The 17140-nt window shown below is 35.5% G+C and overlaps 1 long non-coding RNA gene across 2 annotated transcripts; it reads right to left on the reverse strand.

Annotated features, from left to right (window-relative positions):
- Positions 1-10677: 10677 nt before the first annotated feature.
- On the reverse strand, positions 10678-13242 carry LOC111407052. 2 transcript variants are annotated; one of them, XR_002705023.1, is made up of 3 exons: positions 12838-13242; positions 11945-12012; positions 10678-11372 (listed from the first exon to the last, which is right to left on the reverse strand). It is a non-coding gene; the product is annotated as an uncharacterized LOC111407052 (long non-coding RNA). The 2 variants fall into 2 exon arrangements; XR_002705022.1 differs by having other exon boundaries at positions 11519-12012.
- Between the last annotated feature and the right edge of the window lie 3898 nt (positions 13243-17140).

Here is a 17140-nt window from a genome sequence, read left to right on the forward strand (position 1 = left end):
TGTTGATCAAAGTAGGTCCTTTCGAGAGAAGGACAAATTTATCTGCAGTTCAGATGGATGATTTCAAGCTTATTCTAGGATTGGAATTTCTTCGGGATACTAAGACAGCAGTGTTGCCTATTCCGATTCGTTAATGATGATGGGTAATAAGTCGTGTGTCATCCCTACACAGGTTGGGAGGATGGGCGAGAAAAGTATCTCAGCCATGCAATTTAGTAAGGGTTTTAAGAAAAATGAATCTTCTTTTTTGTGCACTCTTCAATTAGAGGAGATCGAAGAGGCGAATGGTCCTATTCCAAAACCCATTAAAAGCTTATTCAGGAATTTGAGGACATCATGCCAGATGAATTACCAAAGAAATTACCACCAAGAAGGACGATTGATCATGAGATTGAACTTATTCCAGGTGCCAAACCTCCTGCTAGGGCACCATACCATATGTCTCAACCTGAGCTTGAAGAGCTTAGGAAACAATTGGGAGAAATGTTGGAGAGTGAAATCATTGTGCCTGCGAAATCACCGTACGGAGCTCCTGTATTGTTTCAAAAAAAGACCGATGGTTCTCTTAGAATGTGCTGCAACTATCGAGCCTTGAACAAGATTACTATAAAGAATAGCTATCATATCCCACTAGTTGCGGATTGCTTCGATCGACTGAGTTGGGCTAAGTATTACACAAAAATTGATCTTAGGTCCGGATACTGGCAAGTTCGGATCAAGGAGGGAGACGAAGCAAAGATTACGGTGGTAACCAGATATGGAGCCTTTGAATTTAAAGTGATGCCTTTTGGTTTGACAAACGCTCCAACAAGATTTTGTACTATGATGAATCAGGTACTTCACGGGTTCTTAGATGATTTTATCGTGGTGTACTTGGACAACATAGTAATCTACAGCGAGACATTGGAGGAACATGTCCAACATGTGAGGTAAGTTTTTAATCGGCCACGTGAGAATGAACTCTATGCCAAGTCGTCTAAATGCTCATTTGCTCAGACATCTATCAGTTTCTTGGGTCACATCATTGAAAAAGGTAAAATCCGCATGGATTCGAAGAAGGTTATAGCCATCAAAGATTGGCAACCACCAAAAACCGTACATGATGTACGTTCATTTCTTGGGTTATGCAATTACTATCGAAGATTTGTGAAAGGCTACTCAGAAATTACACTACCACTTACTGAATTGACAAAGAAGGATAAGGATTGGGATTGGTCAACTCAATGCCAAACTGCTTTTGAAAGGTTGAAGAAGTCCATGTGGACGAACGCAGTTTTAGCCTTACCGGACATGACTAAACCATTTGAAATTCATACTGACGCTTCAGATTTTGCACTTGGTGGAGTCCTCATGCAAGAAGGACATCCGGTAGCATATGAGAGCCGAAAGTTAAACCAGACAAAATGTCGTTACTCGGCACATGAAAAGGAATTGTTGGCAGTAGTCCATTGTCTCAGAGGATGGCATCACTATCTGCTTGGTTCTCCATTTATTGTGAAGACAGATAACACTGCAGTTCGTCACTTCATGTCCCAACCAAAACTATCGAGAAAACAGGCTTGTTGGCAGGAATTTCTTTCAGAGTTCAATTTTATGTTAGAGTATCTCCCGGCTCTAGTAATCATGTTGCCGATGCTCTTAGTCGACGGGCCGATTTGGCTGCCATCTGCTCTGTAGCTGCTCTTTCAAGATTTTGTTGTCTCCACGAACACTAGAGACCAAATTCGGGCACTTATAGAGAAGGACCCGGCTACCCAATATTTGGTTGACCTCATCAAGCAGGGTAAAACTCGACAGTTTTGGCTCGATGGGGAACTAGTGAAGACAAAGGCAGACCGCCTATATGTTCTTAAGGGCGGAGATCTGAGGAAATCACTAATTACAGAATGCCATGACACAATTTGGGTAGGGCATCCCGGAGAGGAACGCACTTGTGCACTACTGCAACGTGCATACTACTGGCCTCAAATGCGGGACGACATTGCAACATATGTAAAAACATATCTTATTTGTCAGCAAGATAAGGTAGATCATCAGAAAAAGGTGGGCTTGCTGGAGCCCCTTTTCGTCCCAACCCGGCCATTCGAAAGTGTATCGATGGACTACATTATTGGGTTGCCAAAAGTTGAGGATTTTGGCACTATCATCGTCGTGGTGGACCGTCTATCAAAATATGCAACTTTCATTGCAGAGCCTAAGTATGTATCCGCGGAAGAGACATCTCAACTTCTCTTTAAACATATTGTTACATACTGGAGACTGCCTAAGGATATCGTTAGTAATCGAGATCCTCGTTTCACTGGCATATTTTAGACTGAGTTGTTCAAACTTCTTGGTTTAACTTTGAGCATGAGTTCCAGTTTTCACCCACAATTTGACGGATAGACGGAGCGCTTCAATTCTATGCTAGAAAAATATCTTTGGCACTTTATCTCTACTTCTCAGAAAAACTGGGTAAACCTTTTGGATGCGACTCAGATTTGCTTCAATACCCAAAAGAGCTCTTCCACCAATAATAGTCATTTTGAGATTGTTACTAGCCAGCAACCGTTACTTCCTCATACAGTGGATATCGAACGAAGTACCAAGTACCCTCAAGCAAATAACTTTTCTCAAGAGTGGAAACGAAATATTGAAATTGCTCGGATTTATCTTGAGAAAGCTCAAAAACAGTATAAAAAGGCTGCAGATCTAAAGTGCCGTTTCATTGAATTCAATGTTGGAGATCTGGTAATGGTTAAGCTTCTCGACAGAAATGTTTACAAACCAACAAGAGGGAAGGACTAAAGATTGATGCCAAAATACATTAGACCATTACCCATCGTGAAGAGGATTGGAAGAGTTGCATACAGGGTTGAACTCCCTTCATGGTGTAAAATCCACAAGGTCCTTCATGTTAGTGTGTTGAAACCATACTTTGCGGATAAGGAGGACGCATCTAGAAATGAGCCAAAGCGACCTGTGTTTGAATTGAAGAAAGCTGGAAAGAAAGTTGTTGAAACTATTCTTGACCATCGAATCACTCGAGCTTCTAGAAAAGATCATCAGGAGTACTTGGTCAAATGAATTGGATGCAGCTATGATAAGAATACTTGGGAAAGAGAAAAATATCTCGAAGCCGCCAAACCATTAATTGAAGCATATCATGCATTGATGGCACTGCGGACGTCACCAAAACAAATGGGGGAGAATGTCAAGGACCGCAGCTTTACTTAGCCCCTTGACACTATCACAGCCACAGTTCGCCCAACTTCGACCGCACATTGTAAATATTACTTCAGGTTTGAGTTGTAATTTTCTTTTCATTGTAATAGTTATTTCAGTTGTAAAATAGCTCTGATATTAGTAACGTTTAGTATGATTCCTCGTCTTTTAAACGTCTACTCCTGTCACTTAGGTTTTTGTTCCAAATACTATTATAGGGGGTATTAGTCATTCAAAAATCTTTCAAACTCATTGGTGTCTGCCCCCTGTACCAGCAATTGTAATTTTCTGCTTTCGTCAGTTGTAATGTTCAGTTTTCATTAATCAATATTCAATTTACTTTCAATGTATTCAAATTCTCTATTGTAAGTTTTCTACAAAATTGTAATCAAATTTTCTTTCGTCCCGACGCGACCGAGAAAAGGCGGAAGGTAGTCTAGCGGAGCGGACTACTGCCGTACGGTGTCCCTTTCTGTGCCAAGAAGAAAGGCACCTCGTGAAACAAGGTCTTGCAACATTGACTTAACCAAAGTAAAGTCTTAAAATAAGCCTTAAAAATGTAATATGTACTATAAATAGTTGCAGGTATAAGGGCTGCAAACATTGCTACTTCAGCTTTTTTCAGAAGGGAAGGTACTTCTTCAACTTAACAAAAATTATCAGATCAATAGCTATACCTACACCACGCACGAAGAAGGAAGTATGATCGATCCAAGGAGTCCATGCTAAAAAGACTTATTTCAGCTAACCTAACTCAGATGGGTATCATCAATAAGTATTAAAAAAGAGTTGAAGATAACCATCCACCTACTAATGACAGCGAAAAGAACCACGACCCTTCGTAGGTGTTTTTATAAAGCTTTACCCATAACCGGCATCAATATTCCCTTCTATATGTCAGCATGCTTAGATGGAGTAGGATACTATTAAATTTCCTACAGCTGTATTCTAATATCGTGCTTGACCTGAATGGGGCCCTTTACCATAGCGAAGGGAAAAATCAAGCTCGCTATCCAGGTCAGAAAAGCTCCTTGCCAAGTGTGCTAAAGTTGAATCCGTTGTATTTGACTCCACCTCGCTGTAGTGTAGTCATGGGACAACCTCTCCTCTTTGACCTAAATGCAATCATGTCAACCTATCATTATTCTATCTAGTCCCCATTCCTCATGGGACAGGAAAAATCAAATACAACAAAAAGGCTGCTGAAAAGTGTTAGATCTTGAATTATATAACCAGAACTAAAACTTTCAAAGTTTTATTTCGACATAGTGTAAATATGGCATATCCCGCTGAACTTGACCTTAGCTCGCTAGATCTTAGAATGAAACTTAAAGGTGCAAAAACCCGTTGAAGAACTGGATGAAGAGTCCTTGGCTATAAGATCGGTCCCAAAAGAAGCTTAAGATTGGACGCAAGCTACGTCAACCACTCCGAACCAACTCACAAGCTTCCACAGTCAGAACCTGGATGTATTCGCATGGAGCCATAAGGATATAAAGGAAGTTGACCCAAACATTGCTTGCTACCAACTCAATGTCAACCCTTTAGTTCATCCTATACAACAATGACGAAGGCCTCTCAATGTAGAAAGGTACGAGGCACTTCAGAAGGAAGTGAGCAAGCTGCTTATCAATGGATTCATTAAGAAAACTCTCTATCCTACCAAAATTGCTAACCTAGTACTATCACGAAAAACAGTAGGGATTGGTGAGTATGTATAGATTTTACTGATCTTAACAAGGGTTGCCATAGGGACAGTTTTCTTCTCCCAATTCCACTACAGGACTTAAACTACGCAGTTTTATGGACGCATACTCTGGGCATAATCAAATCCTAATGTATGAACTAGATTAGGAGCATACCTCATCCATAACTTATAGTGACATATACTCTACAAAATAATGCATTTTTGTTTGGGAAATGCTAATGCTACTTACCAACACGTAGTCAACTCTATTTTTGCCTATTTGTTAGGCAAAAATAGAGTTGATTATTTGTTGATGACATGTTGATAAAAAGCACATCTACAAAAAGACCATGTCTAACACCTCTTTGAAATGTTCGAGATACTCTGAAATTATAAAATGAAGCTCAATCCCCACAAGTACGCCTTTGGTATAAGCTGCGTCAAGTTCCTAGGCTATATGGTGAATTATAGGAAAATCGAAGCTACTCCGAAGAAGATACAAGCTGTTGTGGAAATGAAGGCAACAACCAAACTTAAGAAATTTAAAGCTTAACTGGAGAAATCATGACCTTAAGTAGGTTTGTGTCTAAGTCTATGGATCATTGCAAACCTTTTTTCGATACACTCCGAGATAGAAAACAATTCGAATGGACTAAAGAATGTCATAGAGCCTTTGAAATGCTGAAAAGGCAGCTAGCCTAGCCACATCTTCTCTCTAAACAAAAGGCTAATACTTAGCGGTCTTAGAACACGCGCTAAGTGTTGTTCTCATAAGAAAGGAAAACAAAAAATGAAGTACAACACCCTGTATACTATGTCAACAAACCTTATATGTTGTTGAGCTATGCCATTCTCATATGGAGAAGCTTGCCTATGCCCTGACCATGTCAACCAGAAAAATTGATTTGTTATTTCTTGGAACACCTAACTAAGGTCCTTATCAATTATGTCCTAAGGCAAGTCCTACAAAAACCTAACACTTTAGGACGTATTGTGAAACGGGCTGTGGAGCTTAGATAGTTTGATGTTTCGTATAAACTACGTACAACCATCAAAGGGCAAGCACTCACTGATTTCGTAGTTGAATTGAACTCGAGTCCACAAATAGAAATACAGAAAGATGGCCTAGGAAACTATTTATCGTGGATCATCTAAAGATTCACTATCAAGAGTAAGGATAGTGCTGATCAATCCAGATTGTCACTATTTTAACCAAGCCCTTCCATTCAAATTCAAAGCCTCCAATAATGAAGCTGAATATTAAGCATTGATAACTAACTAACAACCGCCAAAGAACTAAGGATATCCTATGTGATGGTCTACAGCAATTCCTAACTCATCGTAAATCAAGTCAACCAGGTGTTTCGAAGCAAGGAAGATAGAATGAGCAATTACTTTCTAGTTGTGCGCAACGAGTTGAGAAACTTTGACATGGCCAAAGTGACAAAAATACCCAGTCTTGAAACAACCATGCTGACGCATTGGCCAGGCTGGCAACAAGCAGTAGAATAAATAAGATTGACAACATTCCTTTGGGAAAAATCAAATAATCTACCATAGATGACAATGTGATGACATCCATGGTCATAGATACAAAGCCTTCTTAGATGGATGAAATAGTTCAATTCCTCAAACATGAAATAAACCATGCAGACTTTACAGAAGCTCGGATGCTTAGAATCAGATCGACTGGGTATACTTTCATTGATAATGTCTTATATAAAATAGGCCATGCTATCCTCTATTAAAATGTTTGAACGAAGAAGATGCTCCGTACGTCTTACAAGAGATGCACGAAGAAATATGTGGGAATCATGTTGGGAGAAAACTCTAGCTTATAAAGTCATCATGCAGGGATATTTTTGGCCTACGTTAAGGTGAGATGCTATGGACTTCGTCAGAAAATGTGACAAATGTCAACACTTAGCCCCAATGATTCGAGTTCCTCCAAAAGAACTCACTTCCATTATAAATTCATGGCCATTTTCTAAATAAAGAATAGACTTGATTGGTCCAATACCTACAGACAAAGTTGGAACCAAATTTGCAATAGTGGTTGATGACTATTTCACTAAGTGAACACAGGCTAAACCTTTGCCTAAAATAACATAACAAAAGACTATTAATTTCATTTGGAAATCTATCATTTATAGTTTGGCATACCTCATTCCATTGTCACTAACAATGGGAAGCAGTTCGACAATGTACAACTAATGATCTTTTTTGAAGAATTCGACATTAAGAAACACATTTCCCCCCTAAATCATCTGTAGGTAAATGGGCAAGTAGAAGCCATCAATAAGATAACCAAGTACACCTTGAAAACTCGACTTGATATCTTTAAGGAGGCATGGCAGAAGAGCTCCTAGCGTGTTAGCTCTATAGCATTTGGAGTAGAAGCCGTCATTCCGGTGGCAGTCGAGATTGGAGTTTTTTCATTTCGAACCACCTACTTTAAAGAAAAAAAGAATGGAGAAGCCATACATGCCGAACTTGATCTATTAAAGGAAAAGGGAAAGATGTCAAACTAAGGATGACTTTTTACAAACAACGTAGTGCAATATATTATAATAAAAAAGTATGAATAAGAATGTTTAAAGTTGGCGACCTTGTGTTAAGAAAAATATTCCTAGCCATTAGAGATCTCAGTTTGGGATCCTTAGGACCAAACCAAGAAAGGCCTTATCGAGTCATCAAAATCTTACCAAAGACATGTTAGGGTACCATCTCTTACAACCATGCAAAGCAAAACATCTCAAAAAAATATTATAGATTTATCGTGTGTACTAATCTATGTAGAACGCTTTTAAAATAAGTAGTCAGTTATTTTGAGAAGTCTTGACACGCATAACTCCTGGAAACCTACTCTTTAGCAACACGAGCTAATGTTCTAAGTGTTATAACACTTAGCACATAAAACCTGCTCTTCAGCAATATGAACTAAAATTATAAATGCTGCAACATTTATCGAAAAATAATATAAACTAGTTCTTCAACAATACAAGTTGATGTTGCAAGTACTACAACATTTAGCATATAAAATCTGCTTTTCAGCAATAAGAACTAAGCTTGTAAGTGGTACAACACTTAGTGAAAAACTATATAAAACCTGGTTTTCAGTAGAACGAATTAAGCTTTAAGTGCTATGATACTTTAGTATTATAACACTCAATGAAAAATCATACAAGCGCCTGATCTTCAATAGTACGAACTAAGGTTGCAAGTATCGCAACACTTAGTGAAAATGCATACAAAATTTGCTCTTCAACAGTATGAGCTAACTTGTAATTATTGCAAAAACTTACTCTTCGTCAGATCAACCTAAGGTTGTAAATACCAGTCTTCTGAAAATCGACTCGATCATCAGCCCGAAAAAGTTAAAGGGTTAAGGGTCAACCGATCGAACCGAGGTCGAATTGTGACCCGAAATTAAAATAAATTAAATAATATACAGATTTGCATACTACATTAAAATTTTTAAATAACATTTTAAAACTCATTATTTACCAGTTATTACCTATGGATTTTAACATCAAGTGGAGAAATTAAATAGGCCAAAAAAAAAAATTTAAGGCCATAACACAAAATCTAAACTTACCTTAATATAAAATTTGCATTATGTAATTTACATCAACATTACAATCTTGCAGAGACAAAAGTTTAATAGTGCCGCCTCCTACTTTTTGCCTAATCTTTTCTCTCTCCATCTTCACTTTGACATGTAAGATGTATGTATTTGTGTATAACAACATAAATACTTCTATTGTTATTTATTTAAGACGGTTTTAGATTTGAATCTTGGATGTTTTGATTAAAATTTTTTACATGGATTTAACCAAAAAGACACTTAAGTTATGGTGACAACAGGATCGCGAATGAAGCCTCCTCCTCTCCTTCCTCTTTCTTCATTTTACACTTTTTTTTTTTTTACCAAACATTACCTGTAAAACCTATAAAAATCATGACCGGTCCATCGGTTGTCGATTGAACCGAATGATTCTCAAATTTTACACCAGTTTCTTAACATCTGGTTTTTACGCTATAACCAAACTGGATTTCGATCCAATTCCCTGGTTTTCCGGTTGAACGGGTGATAATTGTATTTTATACACTTATTCGGTACCTTAAATAAAGATATTTAATAGTTCTTTCGACAAATTATATCCTAAATGTTTGTATTTTATGTTTAATATGTAAAATTCTATGAAGGAAAAGGATTTGAAGGAAAAAAGCAAAAGTAGGCAAAATTGGAGAAAACAGCTAAATCGTATGAAATTCAAAGTTCAGGGACTAAAGTACAAATATTCAAAAGTTGTGTCAAACCTCAAGATGAAGATTCAAGAGCGTTGGGAGTCAATTGGATGAAGAAAGATGTCAAAGGGATCAAATTTAGGCAAAATATGATCACAAATCAATTTCCAACCGAAAAGCTATGCTTCGAAATTTTAGGCTCACATTAAGACCCGTTTTTGACATAGAAAACGATCGAATCGAAGAATTATGTCTGAAACAAAGTTGTAGCCCTTTGAGAGAGCTTTCCAACACATCTTGAATCACCTCAATTGAATATCAGGAGAGAAAGTTATGCTAAAAATGCTAAAAGAGGTGCGTGCTATCTGTTCGAAAAGTGGCACCGTGGCGCCACAACCTATTTTTTGACGCGGCACCGTGACGCCACATCCCAGATGCGTTAGGGTACAATTTCAGCCCGTTTTTGAATCTATATGAAAACCCTATTCTTCCAACACGGCAAGGGACTTATAAATACGAGATTTCTCACACTTTAAGGGGGTTCTACACATTCTAGAGGCAAGAACACTTATTGAGAAAAAGGGGAAGAGATTCAAAAGGGAGAAGACAACGCCAAATTCATCGTGTAAAGTATAAATTGGAAAGAGGAGGAACTCTTGGTGCAAGATCCACTTTTTCTTCTACATTCTCTTATTAAAAATCCGATGATGTATTCTAAGACAATTTTACGTGCTCATCTTTTACTATGTGTAGCTAAATCCATTGTTAGGGTGAATAATGTAACCCATTTGAGATCCTTTATATTTTCTTATTAAGATTCTTGGTTTTTAATTCTTTCATGTGTTGATTTTTGCTATGGATTGATTGCATTAAATTACCTGATCAATAATTTGATGAATTTTTTGAATCCTTTAAAAATGGAGATATGAGTTTAGGATTTAGACCATGTAGTAAAATCCATTACATCGGTATAACGAATAGAGATATATATGTCATTTATTGCGGTCATAATTGAATTCCTAGGACAAAGAAACCGGTTAACTAAGTTAAATTTGCATAGAGATATGAAATTTAATTAGTTGAATAGGCTCAATGAAATCTCGAGAAAGGTAAATTAAATACAATTGGAGAATTCGATCGAACACTACATTAGAATTGAGTCTTAATTTGAGATGTAAAGGTGATCAATGTGTGAAATTATTCTGCCCTAACGTCCTTTAATTATTTGATTTTACAAAAAAAAAAAAAAAAATTGTGTGGGCATTCATTTATTTTCTAGAATTTAGATTAAAATTCAAATCATTCGAATCATATAACTTTTAATCTGTTTCCATCAAATAGTAGTTAAAGAAAAAAAATTGAATTAAGCGCTAGAAAATAGTCCTCGTGAGAACGATAATTCGAACTCAAAATATCCACTTTACTACTTGTTACGATCCGTCCACTTGCGAGATAAAATCGACAACGATGGGCCTATCTAGTACAATTTTAAAAACATTGGTAAATACTTCTACACATAGCGTAAGATACAAAAATAACAACAATAAACATCGTGATATCCATTATCCATTAGAGGAGGATTACATGAGTTGGAGAAACGTATTTCAACATTCAACAAAAAGAATGTAAAAACAACCTAAAAATCCTATATGGTAAGTGGCTAATTCTATGAAGGAGCTGGAACAATTCCAACAACAGCATTAATCTCGACAAGTGAGGCTCTTTGTTCGTCCAAAGCTTTATACAAGAAGCCAACACCAAACTTTAGCCTCTTAGGCTCAATATGTCTCATCACTTTAGCCAGGCCCACCACGTAGGCACCTGGGCTAATGGATCATAAGCAGGTGAACTCTTCCAATCTACTTCAGCCTCAATTCATTAGCATAATCCCACTCCTTATCAGCCCTTTTAGACTCTTTTTATTTATTAGTGCAAGCTCACTCTTCTTCTAACCTCTTCTTCTCATCTTCGACACGAGCTTGCTCTTTAGCAGCTTTTTTCTCATTTTCAGCACGTGCCGAAACCTTCTCTCAGGTCTTCATCACTTGAAGCTTGTGTTTCAACTCTTCTTCAACCTTAGCTTTGGGCTCTATCTCTGTTTCTGCTTTGATTAGACACTCTTCCGTTGCTCTATTTTCTTCAGCATGAAATGCCTTTCTTTTTCGAAGACAAAATGAAGATTCAAAGCTTCGTCTCTCAGACCAACCACCTTATCGAACTCAGTTTTCACCTGACAGAAAATACAAAAGGCCTTTATATACCTCATAATGAAAATCCATACCTTGTTGAAAACCGCAATCATATACAAAATGAACTTATGACCAAGGAATTCAGTAATGATGCAAGTTTTAATTGTTGACATTTGTTCGAAGTTACCTTGCTCTCTGACACGACCCATCCCGATCACCTAATGGATCCGACATGTATCGTGCGTCGATGGTAGATACCAGCGAAGTGTTGAACCCACCACCAAAGCAAACTTGACATGCTTTGACTGTTATAATTTTATAAAAATTTCGGAAGAGTTCCCTCTGAAAAATGTTCTAAAACCACATGAAAATAAAATCAAATATCCCAAATATGTACATATAGTTTGAAATAGGGTACACCGGCCCCTCAAAATATCAACTATTCAAATACAACACTAGCAATTCGACTTTTGCAACAATTTCTAAACCACAGTACCAAAAATGCATAATATATATACAAAACATAGCAAGCCCAACACATGGAATTAATTTATAACCAAAAGAGGTGTCTATCCCAAAATATGAACTATTAAATTGAAAAAATAATTCATACAATGCTTGACAATCTATGGCTCAACTTGATAGATCAACTGGCCCAGTAGTGCTCAACTCAGCTACTATCTGATAAGAGAAATAGTGATAAAAATGTGAGCCTATTACCCAGTGAGTGGATATTTGTAAAAATATAATTTTCCATTCATAAATTTTTTCTAAAAACCGACATATAGCATAAAATTTCTTTTCACAGACATATAAACTAAAATATATATTCTTTAAACTGAATAAGCTGAATTCTGTAGCTTAAAATCTGATGATACTATCAAAACTAAAATATACTGTAATCATAAACATCTTTATTCTGTATACTGTATTTCTAAAATCTGATAAGCTATGTAATACTGAAACATCACACCAAAAATGTACCCGAAATAACCATCCTTGTGAATTGATTAATCTCGATATACATAGCAAGGTTATTCAATTCTAAAATTCTGTAATTCTGGTCGTACGCGCGCAGAGCTATAAAATGGTCATACACTATGGAAACACATTCACAATAGTGCAGAGTGGGTAAAATCACTAAACTGATCATACGCTGTGGAAATACATTCACACCAGCGTAGAGTGGATAAAATAACCATATAAAGTCATACACTGTGGAAACACATTCACACCAGTGCAGACGAGGTTAAAATCACTTGGGTACTTTCTGGTGATTTTTTAGAAAATAACTTTAAATATGCTGAAATATTTAATACTCATATAACATCTAATAAAATGATTTATTAAATTGAATTTAACTTTTAAAAACAACTGGTTATAAATTAACTTTATTCTAAAAATCGTGTTGTCAATTCGATTGTATGAATTAAATAATTTTCTGAGTTAATATAAATTAAATAAATACAAAATACTAATTTCTGAAAAATAAGTTTATCCACTCACATAATACAAGCTGAACCTAAGATGGTCGATAGGCTCTTCCAATCTCCTCGTCACCACCTGGAATACATAACAAGATGATTAATCAACCACTATTAAATTAAGAAACTTTAAGATCTACTTCTATAATACTTAACTAAAATTGGTCGATACTCGAATGAATTTCCCAAATATTCTTTTGATCAACTGGAGCTAATCCCACTTTCTAATCCCTTTTCTAATAACTAATTCATCAACAAAACCTTCTTCCCAAGTTTAAACTAATTTTACTCTCTAATCTAGTGAAACTAGTAACCACAATTCCACCCATTTAATATACATTTGTTCCATAAAATCAACTCCCAAGTGAAATATTCCATTTATATAATCATTTCCACAATTAAATAATCAAAAATTCCAAAATCGAATTCTAGGGTTCGCCAAAAAAAATTGATACTCCATACTTTAACGTAGATAGAAATTCAAGAATCAATAACTTGAACTCCAAGTAGTATTCATCTCAAAAAAATCTAAAAATTTCGAGCCAAAATAAAACCCTAAAATTTTACATAATTCATACTTTATCACTTGAAATAAATGAAAAAATTCAACCCAAACTTGAAGAGATTACCCTTACCTCTTTTCTTCTTCTTTCCTTCCTTCTTTCCTTTTTTCTTCCCTTTTTCCCCTAAATTTTTCTCTCTTTTTCGGTCCCAGCTTGCTGCCCGTTTTTTTCACTGTGTGTGTGTGATTTTGAGTGAAAAATGGGTCAAAGGTTGAATATAAATTCCACTTACTCAAAAATTGCAAGGAAAGTCCCCCAACTCCATTTTTATATCACATTTAATCCTAAACTTCCAAAATTATATAAGTAAATTCCAAACTTTGAAATGTATCCAATTTAACCTTCATATTTTGTCAATTGCAAAATAAACCCAAATAAAATGTTTAATTTCGTTTTAATCCTTAATTGACTTTGACCTTGACTAGTCAACATTTGAATTTTTGACTATAAAAATTGAATTATAACACTCTCTCTCTTAGACCAGCTCCTCAAAAGCAGACCTACAGAATTCTTTATTAGTTGAGGAAAAACAAAATTGAATCCGAGCTATAAGGTAGAATCCTTATGAAGTTCGGAAACATTTCTAGATGACAACCTATCAACGCTTCTATTTTCGATTTCATTTTTTCAGAATGTCCCAAACGTCAAGTGGATTGAGAATCTGTGGAGGAAACTGGAATTCAAACTAGAGAGGACTGAATAGACACATTAGAGAGATCGGTCAGAGTTTTTCCCTTTTGAGAGGACTTAATAGGAGCCTCGGATCAAGCTTTGCATGCTAAAGATATCATATCTTCTTTTTCTTCCTCCTTATCATCTTCAATGGGTGACTTTCTCTTTGCATGCTTAACTTTTTGAGCCTCAGCCTCCATTTCCATTTGCTTGGAGGCTCTATAGCCCAGCAGTCTTTGCCTTGGTGCTGATCAAATGCTCCTAAGGTCAGATTGTCCCAACATAGAGATAATAAAAATACAAAGTAAAGAAAACATGCTACCTGGAGGGCGAGGCAAGATATATACCTCTTTCGACGAGGAGATTGTCTTATTGAAAGTAGAGATGACTTCACTAGAGCAGGAGGTGATGGCGGTACCACAATGGGAGATTGTTTTGCAATTGGAGAAAGTTGAGGTGGTGGAAGACTTTTGTCGCCATCTTCAATAGGTTAAGATGATAGCATATTAGGAGAAGGAAGTGGTAGAATTGGAGAAATTTATGTAGGTCAATTCGAAACAAGAAGACCTATACTACACAGACCTGTCCAGAATCACTTTAATAGACTCGACACGTGTCATACGCCGATAGTAGATATCAGCTAAATGCGGGACTCACCACTAAGACAACTTTGACTTGCTTAACTGAAAAATATTTTTAACAGAATCTTGGCAGAGTTTTCCCTAAAATATAAACTAAACCACCTAAACAATATTCAATTTTTCCTCAAATCCATACTATAATATTAATCAGGGTACGTCAGTCCCTCAAATACAACTATTCAAATAAAATATTGGGAAATCAATATTTACTTGCTTTACAATCAACGATCCTCAAATATATTAAAGATACCAAATATGCAGTGAACCCATAATTACATCCAAAAGAAACATGTACTATATAATCTGATAAAAGTAGGTCATAGAACTAATGACATATGGCTCAATTCGGTGGATCGACAGGCTCCAATACTACTCAACTCGACTGCTATCTGATCAAGAAAAAGGTGAAAAAGATATATGAGCTTATAGCTTAGTAAGTGGATAATTTGCAAATAGATATACTTTTACATTGATGCATATTTTCTAAAAATTCTTGCAATACTAAAACTTCTAGAAATTCTGAAATCCTATAACACTTTTAAAACCAAACATGAATGCATCATAAAATTCTTAGTTCTTTATTCTAGATAAGCAACTGTAAAGTATAATGAATATAAATAATCCGATATCACTAAATATAAGTGAAAATATCCTTTCACAGCACTATAAGCCGAAATCATTACTCTACAAAGTGAATAAGCTACATTCTATAGTCTGAAATCTAATAAGTTGTATAATACTGAAAATCATACCAAAAAAGTACCCAATGAATGGCCTTACTCATGTACAAAGTAATCTCAATGTACAAGGCAAAGCCTTTCACATATGATAATTTGGTCATATGTACGTAGAGCTACCCTAAAGGCTAATCACTCTAATACACAGCCCAAATCCTATGTGTGTATGAGAGTGGATCTCAGAAACCTCTGATAAGCTGGAGCACTATGAAAACACATTCACAATAGAATAGAGTGGGTAAAATCATCATAATTGATCATACACTATGAAAAGACATTTACACCTATGCAAAGTGGGTAAAATAATCATATAGAGTCATACACCGTGGAAACATATTCACACAAGTGCAGACTAAGGTAAAATCATTTGGGTACTTTCTGGTGGTTTTAAAAATAACATTAAATATGCTGAAATATTTAATACTGAAATAGTATGCCAATGAAATGATTTAACTAAACTGAATTTAACTTTAAAAATAATTGTTTATAAATCTACTTTATTCTGAAAATCATGTTGTTAAATCAATTGTATGAAATAATAAATTTTCTAATCTAATATAAATTTAATAGATACTAATTTCTGAAAAATAAGTTTTGATCCACTCACCAAGTCATAGTCAATCATGGTTTCAATCTTCTCGTTGCCTCACTTTCAAATTACCAAATATGATATCATTCTCTCACTACAATAAATCATATCCCTTTACAAGATGCCTTGAGTATTTTCCTACCATTAGAAATAATAATTTACCAATGAAAACTTGATATATTTTATTTTCAATCTCATAATTCCATTTAGGGTCAATAACGACATATACTCCGTTACATAAATTATTTTAACACTAAAACCCCATATATGTAACACTTAATTTGGTTTCTATACTAAAAATCTACAAAATCATATGATTGACAAAACCAGCACTATAATTTCAGAATATTGAAAATGGGCACCAATTTCTATATATTGAAATATATCATCGAAAACATGGATAGAACTAGCGCTTTTCTTGGCAGAAGTTCAAAAATAACACCTATACTACAATAGCTCGAAAATGGCTGGAAAAAATGGGGAATCCAATCTCAAATCCTTAATTTAAATGTTTAGCAGCATATAATTACAAGAATTTCGAAGAATATGCTTTTATCTCACAAACCCATTTTCAAAGTTTCCACTTTCTTGAACCTCAAATTATCCAAATGAACATTTCTTTGCTATATTCTTATTTAAAACATCAAATACAAATTAATAACACATAATTCTTGCTAAACATTGAATTAAAGCAAATCTCGCATATCCCTTAAAAAATTTAATTCAATATACTTATACTTACCATTCTAGATCAAAAGAGAAATTGAAGAAGGAAATTTTCGAAGAGGCACACAGTTCTGCTTATTTTATGCATTCAGGTATTAAAATATATCACACATTGAAAGATCATTACTGGTGGAATGGCATGAGGAAAGAGATAGTAGGTTTTATATCCAAATGTCTTATATCTCAGCAGGTAAAGCCAGTTCATCGAAAAACAGCAGGACTTTTACAGCCATTGGCTATTCCAGAATATAAATGGAAGCACGTTACTATGGACTTTTTACTTGGTCTTCCTCATACTCAGAATGGTCATGATGGAGTTTAGGTTATTCTAGATCGTTTGACCAAAATTGCCAGGTTCTTGCCACAATCAAAGCCACTTATACTTTAAATAAGTTGG

The sequence above is a fragment of the Olea europaea genome, chromosome 12, assembly GCF_002742605.1.
Source record: "Olea europaea var. sylvestris chromosome 12, O_europaea_v1, whole genome shotgun sequence".
In the NCBI taxonomy this organism is placed as follows: domain Eukaryota; kingdom Viridiplantae; phylum Streptophyta; class Magnoliopsida; order Lamiales; family Oleaceae; genus Olea; species Olea europaea.